We start from the raw sequence: 13189 nt of genomic DNA on the forward strand, positions 1-13189 counted from the left end.
AACCATTTCTGCAGACAAAGAATTCTCACTAACCTATTTTTCGACCTAACTTATTTTTCAATATGTTTTTAAATTGCTATTGTTCGTTCTTCTCTAGCTGACCTTATTTTAATTCAGCTTTCATAAAAAGAATTGAACAATTAAAATTCCTTTTACAACAACATATCTAAACTATTTTATGTGAAACTGAACAATGCGAAATTCCATTTCTGAACCTTGCTTACAAAGTTCAAATCTCGGTCTATCCTAATCTCATTTTCACTTATCTAAACTTTTTCTTACTTACAAGAAAAGTGGATCCTTTCCGTGTAACAAGTGTATTTCCTAGAACTACCCGTCTGTGGAACACAATACCGCGCGGCTCCTTAACTGACTATGAAATAGCTGTTATCAAATCTAATGTCAACAAATTCATCGCTTAGCCATCGTCTTAAATAAACAAACACTACCCAGGTTTCACTATTACTGATCATCACGGTGCTGTCTCACCGACCATCTGACATTTATTAACTTTATCCCCGAGGGGTCTCCGGGTCTTGATAATCGGATGTGCAAACCATTCTCGTAACATGTAAAATAAGCAGTAAAAGGAACGTAAAATATGGTCATTTAAAATGTAGATGTCTTGTAATATAATAGTTTGCAATGGATTTAAATAATGCATTCGTTTTTAACGGGCGAAAATACATAAAAAAAAATAATTGGTTTAGAGATGAAAGCTGATGTCTCTACATATGATTGCATATTTTAGAACAGTTTATATATATATATATATATATATATATATATATATATATATATATATATATATATAAAGAGCAAATGGTTAATAAAACATGTTAAAAACACTTTGAAAAAGAGTTAAAACATATTTAATCTGATAATAAGTGGATAGTTCTTAATCCGCGGAGTTTTGAAGAAATACTTTCCTTCTCATCAGAGGGTAGGAATTAGCAAAGTGCGGGATCGGATTTTGCATACAAAAGGATTTGATGAAACTGCAAGTAAGTCAAAGATTTTACTTGATAACAAAAAGTGAAGCAGAGAGAATATGGTGAAGAAAAAGGTGATTTCACGTGAATGGATAGTCTGGTGAAAGGTAAACTTTCCAATGACGGTAAAATCCAAAAATGTAAGTCCAAGAAAGTTAATTTAATTTTTTTCATTCGCACGAGTGAAATCCAAGGAAATTGCGTAATTGGAAGATGATCCAAAATACTCCAAAAGGCCGAAATCCGTGGAATAATTCACAAATATGTACAAGGAAAAGGAGAATATGGTTACGTGGCAGTTTTAGTCATTTAAAACTGCTTTAAAGCTTCACCGCTCACTCATTTGTCGACCAAATTTCAAACAAAACAATTATTACAGTTTATAGACCACCTTCTCAGCTATATTGTGAAAAATGTCAATTTTCGTTCAGAAAACAAAATTTATGATGAATTTTCTGGTGTTCAAAATCGTAAAAATATGTAAGGAGGTGAACGACACTTTATGACTGATTTCCGTAGCAACTGCATCGCTTCAGCGACTACTGTTACTATTAATTCGCTGCTGTCGCGAAAAGAGAAGTAACACGGTAAACAGAGAGAAGACTTTATGCCAAAGACTTTATGCTTAACAATGAAATCTATTAGCAATTTCAGCTTTTGTCTGAAAACACGTGCTGTAATATCATGCCTATCCACTGATGATTGTCCAGGAAGTAATAGTTGCTGTATATCATCCCAGGCAGGGTTGCATGTGAATGTAATGAACAGGTCAGGACGGCCATACTGACGAACATATGAAAAAGCATCCTGAGTGTACTCATGCATATGACGTGGACTACCTATGTATAAAGACGGCAAAATTGTTAGTCTTCCAACGTTTGTAGTATTACCATCAATTTGAACTGCATCTCGCAAGTGAACATATACTTCAGAGCGAAGTTTTGATTGATTCAAACGTATGAATAGCAAACGTTTAGATTCAATTTTTGCGTACATATCTACGATGTATTGGTGGAACAATTGGCAGCATTTCAGAATGTGATTGGTTTCATTTCCCCGAATCATTAATCGGTATGAATAATAGTTCATTGCGCTGCATTTTTTATTTGTTTCCTCACCAGTAACTGGATTTATCATGCTAACAATGAAATGATATCCATCAGCAGCATCCCAGAAAATGATTGGATATTGCAGAGCACCATAGCATCGATGAGTTTCTGCAATGTTTGTCAATTGATCATTTCTCCTATGAAGGACAATATCCTTCGGTTGAAATTGATCTCCAACTATAACAGTTGCCACCTCATCTATAGTTGGAGCATTGTATCTTCGCACGTGTTCTCCAGCAGAAGCTTTGTCAGCACGAATAACAATCTTGTGTATATCAGATGGCATCATTTCAATTGCAGTTTTGAATAAACGCACCAAATTGTTTTTATTATGAAGCATGTCTTGCAGTTCGGAAACAATAGACCTTCTTGTGCCAGTTGGAATTCCACAGCGGGCATTCAGTTCATTGTTATCACCGAGAAAATACAGTTGTAGGGATCTATGATCACCGTCTGGGCAAGGAAGCAGAGATCCAACTTTATGGTAAATCTGTCCCTTAACTTTAAAATTTGGCATGAATTGTGCTGTAATGATTTCTGCACCGAACGACGTCATTTGGAAGCATGAGTTGTATTTCCTCATGTTCGATAGAAAATGCTTTGATTCAGCAGTAAATCCAGCAAGCAAAGATTTTAATGGTACTGGTGGTTCCTCAAGTTGAGTTAGTTTAATTTTTTCATTGGTACAGCACAATCCTTTAGTTTCCCCCTTAAATTTCAGAGCCTTGCAGTAGGGACACACTTGTCATTGTGCTGATTTGAACCTGGTGAGTCAAACCGTAATCATCATAAGGGTCGTAGTGGAATGCAAGCCCTCAATCCCTGGTTGGTTGAGCATAGAGTCGAGTTTGACGCTGAGCTGCAGTTTCTCGTTGACGTCTTTCCGCATGTCGCAGTCTCTCAAGTTCATTCCGTTGAGATCGAAGCAGATCTGTATTACGGGATTGTTGTACCAGTAATCTTGCTGCCTCAAGTCTGGAAGCACGTCGACTGCTGCTTCATTGGCACGTATCAAAATCATCCGTTGTCTGCTCTGCTCGTTGTTCAGGATTTTGACTGTCAACTAATCGCCGAATTGAATCGGCATTGCGGGTACGCCGACCTAAGTGTGATCTGTGGCGGGACATTTTAAACGAAAAAAAACTGTAACGCCACCTGTACTTACCAAGAACGACTTTAGATCCAAAGAACAGCCAAAAGGAAAAGGGGTTGTCCTAAGCAGTAAATGGACAAGTTGCTAATGTAAGAATCGAACAAAAGAAAGAATTCTATGTTTTTTTTTGTTTGTGGTAAAAAGGAAAAGTGACCTAACAGTAATCCACGTGAATTTACTGCTTATGTAAAAAAAATAAGGAAGCACGTAGAAAAAATTGATTTATGGAGTTTTTTTGGTAGAAAAAAAAACGGTTGTAAAAAACAAAACCAAAAAAACAAACAAGAAACAAATACCGAAATGAAATAGCATACACTGAGATAAGACAATTATACACCGCAAATGCAAAAAGTAATATATAAAGAAAAAAGTAATGCAAGTTGGTGGAAAGAAGTTTGTTTAATTTGATCAAAATAGAGAAGAGGAAAAAGACAAATAAAAAAACTGGAAACGTAAACGACACCGTTAAGTATAAAAATTAATATATAAAGGATAAGACAGGCTGCATAAAAAAGAAGACAATAATACAATGGTTTATATATAAATGTAAAGTGAACAAACAGTAATGCAAGTGAATTTACTGTTTATGTAAAAAAATAAGGAAGCATGTAAAAAAACAATTAATTTACGGTGTTTTTTTTGTTAGCAAGCAAAAAAAACCGGTCGTATATAAATAAGAAAAAAACTATATCGAAATGAAATAGCAAACAGTGAGATAAGATAATTATACACCGTAAATGTGGAAAGTAAGCTGTAAGGAAAATGGCGGAAGCAAAAAAAAAAAAAAATAAATAAATAAAAAGTTGGCGGAAAAAAGTTTGTTTAATAAGGTCAAAATAGAGACGAAAAAAAATAAAATAAAAAACTCGGAAAGTAAACAACACCGCTAAGTGTAAAAAAAAATAATATATATATAGGAACAGGCAGGCTGTATTAAAAAAAGAATTAATACAATGGGTTGTATATAAATGTAAATTGACGTAACAGTAATGCACGCGAATTTACTGTTTATGTAAAAAATAAGGAAGACTTTTAGGAAAAAATTAAGTTACGGTGGTTTTATGTTAGCAATAAAAAAAAACGGTTATATAAAAAAGAGAAATGAAAAAAGAAAGAAAAGCAAATGTCGAAATTAATCGGCCGTAAATGGAAAGTGACGTTGTAGGAAAAGTTTTATGTAATATGGTATTTTTATTTTTAATTTTGAATATTTACAAACACAGTTAGGTTAGATAAAATCATTGTTTCCGAATATGATGAAAAACTGAAATTTCTGAAACAGAGTTAAAGAATGCACAAATACTTGGAGGGAAATAAAAAGCTAGCCACGATATAGATCGTCGGCACGTGTGTGTTTAAATAGAATTTAAAAATAAGTCAAATATACACCGCTATTGGTTAAAGATAATATCTAAAGAAAAAGCAGACCGAAAAAAGAAATAACAAAAAACAAAAAAAAAAACCGAATTGATGTAATTGTTTATATAAAAATATGACAGGATTAACGGTATAATTAGCTATAAGGAACGGCGTGGAAGAAACCGGAAGTATTTACACTGAATGTCCTCCGCCAAAAACGGAAAGTGACGGTGCTGAAAAAAGTTTTTTTTTTTTTTAATATGGTAATATTTTTTTATTTTTAATATTTAAAAACACAGTTAGGTTAGATACAGTCATTGTTTCAAAATATGTTTTACAAACGGACTTGTAAATTTCTAGTTTATCGACTTTGAACAAGTCAGACGTTTCATTTATATATATATATATATATATATATATATATATATATATATATATATATATATATATATATATATATATATATATATATATATACACTAGCTGTACCCGGCCACGCGTTGCTGTGGCTCAGTTTGTTAAAATGGAACACATGTGAAAGTAGAGAAAAGTGTGATTCTTTTTTTCAAGAGAATGTACAAATTATTTTTTTAACAGATGTTAAGAAAATAAACAGAAAAATACTTCCATCATTAATTATGTAAAAAAAAATAAATAAAATGTTGATTTAGTGTTTCAATATGCTTATAAATTACGATAAAACTTGCTGAGTATGCACTGTTTTACGGTTGTTGTAAAAATGGAACGGAAACTTAAATTTTGCTTCATTTTAATCTTTCTTAATTTTTTAATTGTGCCCACCCCAAACGAATATAATCAAAACAGTAACATTCAACAATTGTACTTTATGTATATAAAACACAAAATATTTATTAAAAAAAAAAATTTAAAAAGAAAAATTTAATACCGAAAGGGAAATAATTCCATTTTTAAACGAAAAAGTCAGTTTACCTAACTTACTGTATTAATGCTATTTTTTTTAAGCAAGAAAAAAAAGGTAAATATCCAGATACGCTACTACAGAACACCGACCACTCTAATTTGTTTTTTATAGGTAATTGAGGTCGCTGACAACGAATCTGATAGTCAAACTTGGGGCAAATTTACCGTTTGCATGGTATTTACCCCTGAACCCACGAAGTTCTTTCCACCATTTTGCAGCATCCGTTTATGCTACGCGCATGCACGCTGTAGCATAAACGGCGGCTTCACCAAGCAAACTATGTTGGGGGGAGGGGATTTTTTTTTCCAGGACATAGAATTTTCTAATTTTCAAAAATACATTATAGCGCTTTTTGGGTGGAAAATTTAAAATTAGCTGAAAAAGAAATAAAATAAGAAAAGGAAAGCACACCAAGTTGGAGTAGGGGGGGTAATTTATCTGTTTTTTTTTTTTTACCTGGAACATCGAATTTTCAAATTTTCCGTAAGTAACGCACCGACATTTACCAATTAGAACACCATTTAACATTTTCCGAAGATTTTACTTTGTACATTGGGGGCGCGAGCGGGGGGGGGGGGAGAGCGAATGTGATGTTGGCGCGCGCGCCCCTACATCACATCCCCCCCAAACAAATTAGAGTGGTCGGTGTTCTGTAGTAGCGTATCTGGATATTTACAAAAAAAAAAAAAAATATTTAGGTTTGGCTATAAATTCCTAAACTCATTTCACCCTAAATAATTTAGGTGACTGAAATAGGAATCTAATTGAATCTTTAATTTCCTGAATAGTATCCGATAATTCATTTTTCTTCGAGTTATATATATTAATATATATATTCGAGTTATATATATTAATACGGACTTTAGGGGCTTTTTTCGTAATGTTACTGTAAAAATTATTTTTTATTGTTACAAATTACGATGCTTTAAAAAAAGCAAAAATAAATTCTTGCTTTTTTTATTTACTACTGAAAACCATAACTTTAGTAAAGGTATTTATTGTTTAAACAAAATAAAAGATTTTCACCAAGAGTTAAGTAAAAATAATTAGTTCATTATATTCTGCGATCATTATTTGAAAAATACTGCAATTTTCATTAAAATTCGTTAATTTCCTGATTTTTGGTGAATTTTTAAGTAAAGGGAGGAATCAAAAATGTGTATACACTTTGAGCGTCAGCATTCATTTTGCGACCACGCGTGGTTAATTTAAATTAAAGTTCAATCACATGGTTACATTATCAATAAACCCATTGAAAATTTACCGATATTGTAAACACATTCTGTTTACATTAAGCCTGTGGTGTTTTTTTAGTGATGCAATGTTGTCAACTGAGATTTAAAAAAAAACCGCGAGATCAGGAGAAAGAAATGTCCAGAAAATCGCTAGCCAGTTTGGCAGAAAAGTAACTTATCTTGCCTTTGATAACATTTATTTGTTATATATTTGTTTTTTGACAACTTTTTCGAATGTATGTGTACAGTAATACAAACCCGTGTACAGTAATACAAACCCCTTCGGGGAGATTGGAATGCCCCCCCCACTTAAAATGTACTTGGAAAAATCGATTTTATAGTGAAATTTAAGAATGTTTAGTCGAAAAAAAGGTAAAAAACAAAACAAATAATCAATAAATAATTGTTACCAAAGGCAATAAATGCTACTTTTTTTTTACTTACATGAATGAGTTTATTTTATGTTTTAAAGTATTTTCAAGCAATCTAATGCGGGTGTCTGGGTGCCAAATACCTCCAGATTTTCTAGAATTTCCCGCTAGATTGTAAACGAAATCTCCAGATCTAGCAGGAAAACCGCTAAATTGTAACACTGGTCACGTGACAGGAAGCGGTAATAAATAATTGTCCCTAAATAAAAAATGGTATCTCGGTACAAAGAAATCCACCTATTTATCATAGAAAAATTAAGTATAATGTTATAATTAAAAAGGAATATATAAAAACACACATGGATATAGTAAACATATTATACGAAAACGTGGAAGCCATCCGTCCAGTGGTTTTTTAGACAATTAACTCCGAACGAACCAACATTTACATATATATATATATATATATATATATATATATATATATATATATATATATATATATATATATATATATATAAAAGATACGTAAACTTTCTTTATAAATTAATTTTGCGTTTTAAATCGCATGAAAATATCTAAACAGGTTGGTAAAATAAACATAGTTATTTGAAAAAGATATGCGACTAAAAAACACAAAATCAATTAAGAATGTTTACGTTTGCTAATATATTTAAAAAATAAACGTGAAATATAGTTAACAATAAACATGATTTTTTTTTAATCAGCGACGATCGTAATAAACTGCGCAGGTTTGCTTAAAGTCTATGGTAAATAAAGTATATTTAAATATAGTGCATTAAAAAAAAGGAAACGTAACTATATTTAAAAAACAAAACAAAACGTTACTATGTTATTAAAAAAACGTTAATATGTTATTAAAAAACATAGCAAAAATATCGTAATATTTTGCCCAGAAGTAATCAGTTTTGAAGAATAGCGGAAGTATTTTATCCATTTTGTGCTTCCATAACTCAATTGACAGACCAGCCGCCATGGTTGAAACTTAGGTTGAAATGTTTTAGGCATCGTTACATAAATCATTCAGTCTTTCGAACGTCCACCACAACTTTTCATATGAAAGAAGAAAGTGTGGCGAAATTCCAGAATAGTTAACTTGCGAGAACTCCTAAACGAAAGAAAAAGTCAAACAAAAAAAAAAGAAGATGGAATATTGTATTATGTGCGTGTCATACTTTTACCCATCCCAAATGAAATATGTCATGTTCACCTATTTTGATGTATTTATTTTTTTTTAAATTTTATTCACCGTAAGTTTTACAGATGTGAATATACAGTTGAAAAATGTTGGCTTAAAGAAGAAAAATATCCTCGAAAATCTTTGTTTTTCTTTCCTTTTCCGTTTTGTTTCTCCCTTTTTGTGTATTGTTATTATTTTTTTTATGTTTGTTTGCTTTTTTGACAGACCTTTAGGCACAAGCATAATTGGGATTGCATCTCCAATTTCATAACTGAACGCCACATGTGGCGTTTGCGGCTCACTGTGCATCTATCTATGCGTCTTCTTTCTTTGTGTGCGCTTTTAATGTCTACATCCGGTTTCAAATAACTGCTAACCACTTACCTCCCCTTGCATCACTGCGTTGGTACTTCCGGTCGATAAACAATGGTGACAGTTAAGAAGAAAGGGGAAGATCCCGCAGGAATAAACAAGAGAAATAGCGGTGGCAGGAAGAGGGTCGGGAAATCTTTAAGAATAAATATTTCCGACTTTTATTCTGTTTTTAATTTTAAAGTTTTTCTTGCATTTACTTACCGAACTGTTCATTCGAAAAATCTGCAAGTCGGCATATTCACCTTTGAAACCGTCTCTTATTTTATGTAAAATATTTATTTAATTATATATATTTTTCTCTTGAAAAAAATTGTCTCGTCATTCTTTATTGCCTCCTTTGAAAAAGTTTTTTTTTTTTTGTTCGCCTCCGCTTTTTTACTGCTTGTCTGTTATGTGAGCAAAATGGCACAAGAGATTCAGCTTTTCTATATCTTCTATTTTATACCAGAACAACGTTCCAGAAATGGTAAAATTAATTCCACAAACAAAACATTTTTTCATCATGTGTTTACTTCCTTACAAAGATTAAAATCCAGATGATAATAATACTAAACCATACGTCTATAATTCCTATTCCGACTTTAATCAAAATCCATTACATGATTTTGATTCTAGAAAAAGTCTAGAATTTAAGACTTAAGCTTAAAGAGTCTTCAGAAGAAAGTTAAATTTATAAGAGTCTTTCTTCATTGATTATTTGTTTTTTAACGGCATAAGAGGTGCCGTAGCGACTACCATCGCGCAAGAGCTTTGCTTTTGTCACAGGCTTCGGACGAACAACACCGTCGTTTTTCCGCCTGCCTTGGGGGAATGAATTTCAAGAAAAACAAAAAACGAAGCTCTTCTGGCAGTGAAATATCTCCCAGCAGGCCCTGAATTCTCGCAAGCGAAGATTGCAAAAAACAGAGAACAACCTGCATATTTGAGGTTATGTACAGGACGCTCAGTGTCACTGTGGCGCCGACTATCGCACACTTCCTCACAGACTGTCCCCTAAGCGAAGCATGCTCTGATATGGACCTGAAGGAGTACGGACACTTCCTGAGGATAGATCTCGAGATGGAATGAAACTATGATGATGATGACAAGTCATATGATGATATGAAAGTTTATTCATTGTATATCTTTCAATAAGTTTCCAGACTTTTTTTTACCTATAGGCACTTTTATTGCTAGTACACACATGAAACTGTAGGCCATTCGAAGTAATCTCCTCCGGTTGCAATGCCCTTGTTGTTCTGTTTCAACAACTTCTGGAACGCCACATGGAAGTCCCCTTGTATGAGCTCATCACAACCTTTTTCATCTCTTTAGTTGTCTGATAACGAAAGCCTCTAAGGTTTTCCTTGAGCTTAGGCATAGCTAAAAGTCGCAGGGAGCAAGATCTGGACTAAATAACTTGGGCATCAAGACAGTCCCCCCATAATATGTGACAAGGATAGAGTAGTCACCTCCCTATAAGTCTGTGACAAGGATAGAGTAGTGGACGGGTTCATAGGCGCAAATCCTTCGCATCTTCAATTCCTCGCGATTAATTATGTAGACAGTTCCCACACTGACATCAAACTATGCACTTATTGTCTCTACAGACATACGACGGTTCTTATCCATGAAATTCTTTATTTGACTTCCTTACTCCTCCCACACCTCTCCTCATCCCTCACAAACTCCCCGTCTTCCTTGAATCTTTTATGCCACCCAAAAAACTGATGCTCGATTCATGCAAGATAGTTCAAAAACAGTCTGAAGCAATACATATGTTTCTGTGGCATTTTTTTCCAAGTTTAAAACCGAATTTTATTGCATATCATTCTTATAAAGGGTCCTCAGGACCAGATTGCATTTTTGAAATCCACCAGCTGTGACAATCATGCTTTAGTAGGGTGTATTCCAATTCTTGCTGTAAAAAAAAAAAAAATCATAAGATGGATAGTAATAACATACTGAATTTTCAAGAGTCTACGACAGTCTTAATTGCTTGTACAAAAATGTTTAGAAACTTATTTAAGGCACCTCGTATGGTTATTTGCAGTAGCAGTGGGCCGTGTATATTTTTTTGTTAACATAGTTGTACGAATATTTGGGATGTGCATAAAGAGATTTTTGTGTGTTTAAACTTTTCTTGTGAAGTCTCGTGACTTTCATAAAATTAAACATATTGTCTATATAAACCTTGTTAAAAGGGTCGAGTTAAAACATGTAAATCTAATATATAAAACCCACTATGTCTGTATGTCTGCGCGCACGCGCGTGTGTCTGTGTGCATATGTGTCTGTCTCTCCAGTTTTTCAAAATGCATTTTCTCCGAGACGCAAAGTCGCAGAGCTGAGCGAGGCGAGTCAAATAATTGCAATTATTGAGGATCGTTATGATATATATATAAAGTCTGCAAAAATAGGTGTTAAGGAGTCAAAAGTTTAGAAAAAAACTGGGACTTGGCAGACGTAAATCGACCTCATATGCTCTTGTACACATACAGGAACTTATATACATTCATGCGTTAAAGTAAGTTCATTTTTAACTGTTTCTTATACGTCTGACGATAGCTCAACTTCTGAGCAAGCGATTATGACTAAGGCTGGAGCGCTGAATTTTAGTTTCGATTCTAGCTAATGGTACTCAAATCATATTATTTTAACTTTTGGGATCACTACTATACATTAGGTACAATATAATAATCAATAAAGAATTAGCTCTATGATAAATACGAAATCTGAATAAAGTAAAATATCATATTTAAGCGTATTTTACGACCGGAAAATGTCTGGTGACCTACTGGTCTATCTATAAATTACTTATATGTATGTATGTGTGCATACGGAGGTCGTTCCAAATGTAATGCCTCCTATTTTCATTCGGCCCGAATGGATTTGAGAAGATTACAAATTGCATTGTTATGATGAGTAGACTTATACATTCATGCTCGTAAAGTTTCATCGCTCTGTTGCAGATATTGACGGCGTGAGACTTTATGAAAACAACTCCTGTCATGGACATGCGTCGGAAGCATAGATGCGCCATTGAATTCCTCCATGCAGAAAAAATTGAGCCGATCAACATTTACCGGCGCCTGTGAAACGTTTACGAAGTTGATGCAGTTATTATCAGGACAGTTAGGAGATGGGTTCGTCCATTTCAGTATGACGACACAAATGTTAGTGACAAAGCGCGCTCTTGACGCTCATTCACAGCCACTATCCCATCGCTGGCCAAAGTGTATCAAGAATAATGGTGACTATGTGGAAAGATAAATTAGCACAAACGGTGTTTTAATAGCGCCACTCCCGTTTTTGTAGCTCTTCAACTTATTTTTTTAATTGAAAAATAAGATGTGTTAGTTTTGGAACGACCGTCACACACATATATGCGCACAATTTTTTTTTTTTTTTTTTTTTTTCACAAAGTATATTTTTGGAGACAGATCTGCAATCTCTAAAACCATATTAATTCTTAAATTACATTATTCTGGGTACTTGAGAAAGTTATTTTTCCCCCTCTCATTCCCGCTTTTTTTTTTTACTGATTTGATATGTAAACAAAATTATTCCGATACTGAAATATGCTTGCGTTGATACTACAGGATTCAGACTTCGTCCTATCAACAGATGCTTTTATAGACCCACTGAAGAGAAAATATAAAACATTTATTCATATAATTTCTACATTCGCCTTTCTGTTTCTGCAATAGGGACACTTCAGTAGTCAATACGAAATACAAGGAAATGGTATCTATATGAATATAAGCTACTGGTAGAGTTTTCGAACCTGAAAAAAAAAGCCGGCTTTTGTGGACGCAGGACTTCATAAATGCCTGGAAAAGGACGAATACAAATGAACCAGCATAAAAATCAAAACGAGACAGCGTTTCAACAGAGAGAAAAAAAAATGAAACAATATTTTAAAGTAAGAAATTTTCTGCATGTTTCATCTCTCTGTTCAAGATATTGATGGTTTGAACCTCTAAGAAAGCAACACCTATCATGGACTATTGAATTCCTGGTGAACGTCCATTGAGAATAGTGGTCACTATGTCGAAAAATATATTGTGGAGCTTAAAAGGTAGTTCTTGAACTTTGTGTGTTAAAAAAGGAGACTTTATATATATATATATATATATATATATATATATATATATATATATATATATATAGTATTTTCGCAAATATCAAACCGCAAAATATAAAATAAAGACATGTGTGCTTTCTTATGTGTGACAGTTGTTTCATAACTGTTTGGGCAATTTTAAATATATTATTTAAAAATATTCCAAAATAGCTACTCTTCAGATGGACAAATATATTATTAATACATAAATGAATGCATTCTTAATCTCTATTTTAAAGAAAAAGCAGTTGGACCTACTTACACACCATCCTTTTGTTTTTTTATTTATCAATAGCCTTCGAATTTAGTAATCGCCCCACTTTCGTATTTTTACTTTTTAAATGATA

This window comes from Euprymna scolopes, chromosome 5 (genome assembly GCF_053919585.1).
Source record: "Euprymna scolopes isolate OS-2025 chromosome 5, ASM5391958v1, whole genome shotgun sequence".
Taxonomy (NCBI): domain Eukaryota; kingdom Metazoa; phylum Mollusca; class Cephalopoda; order Sepiida; family Sepiolidae; genus Euprymna; species Euprymna scolopes.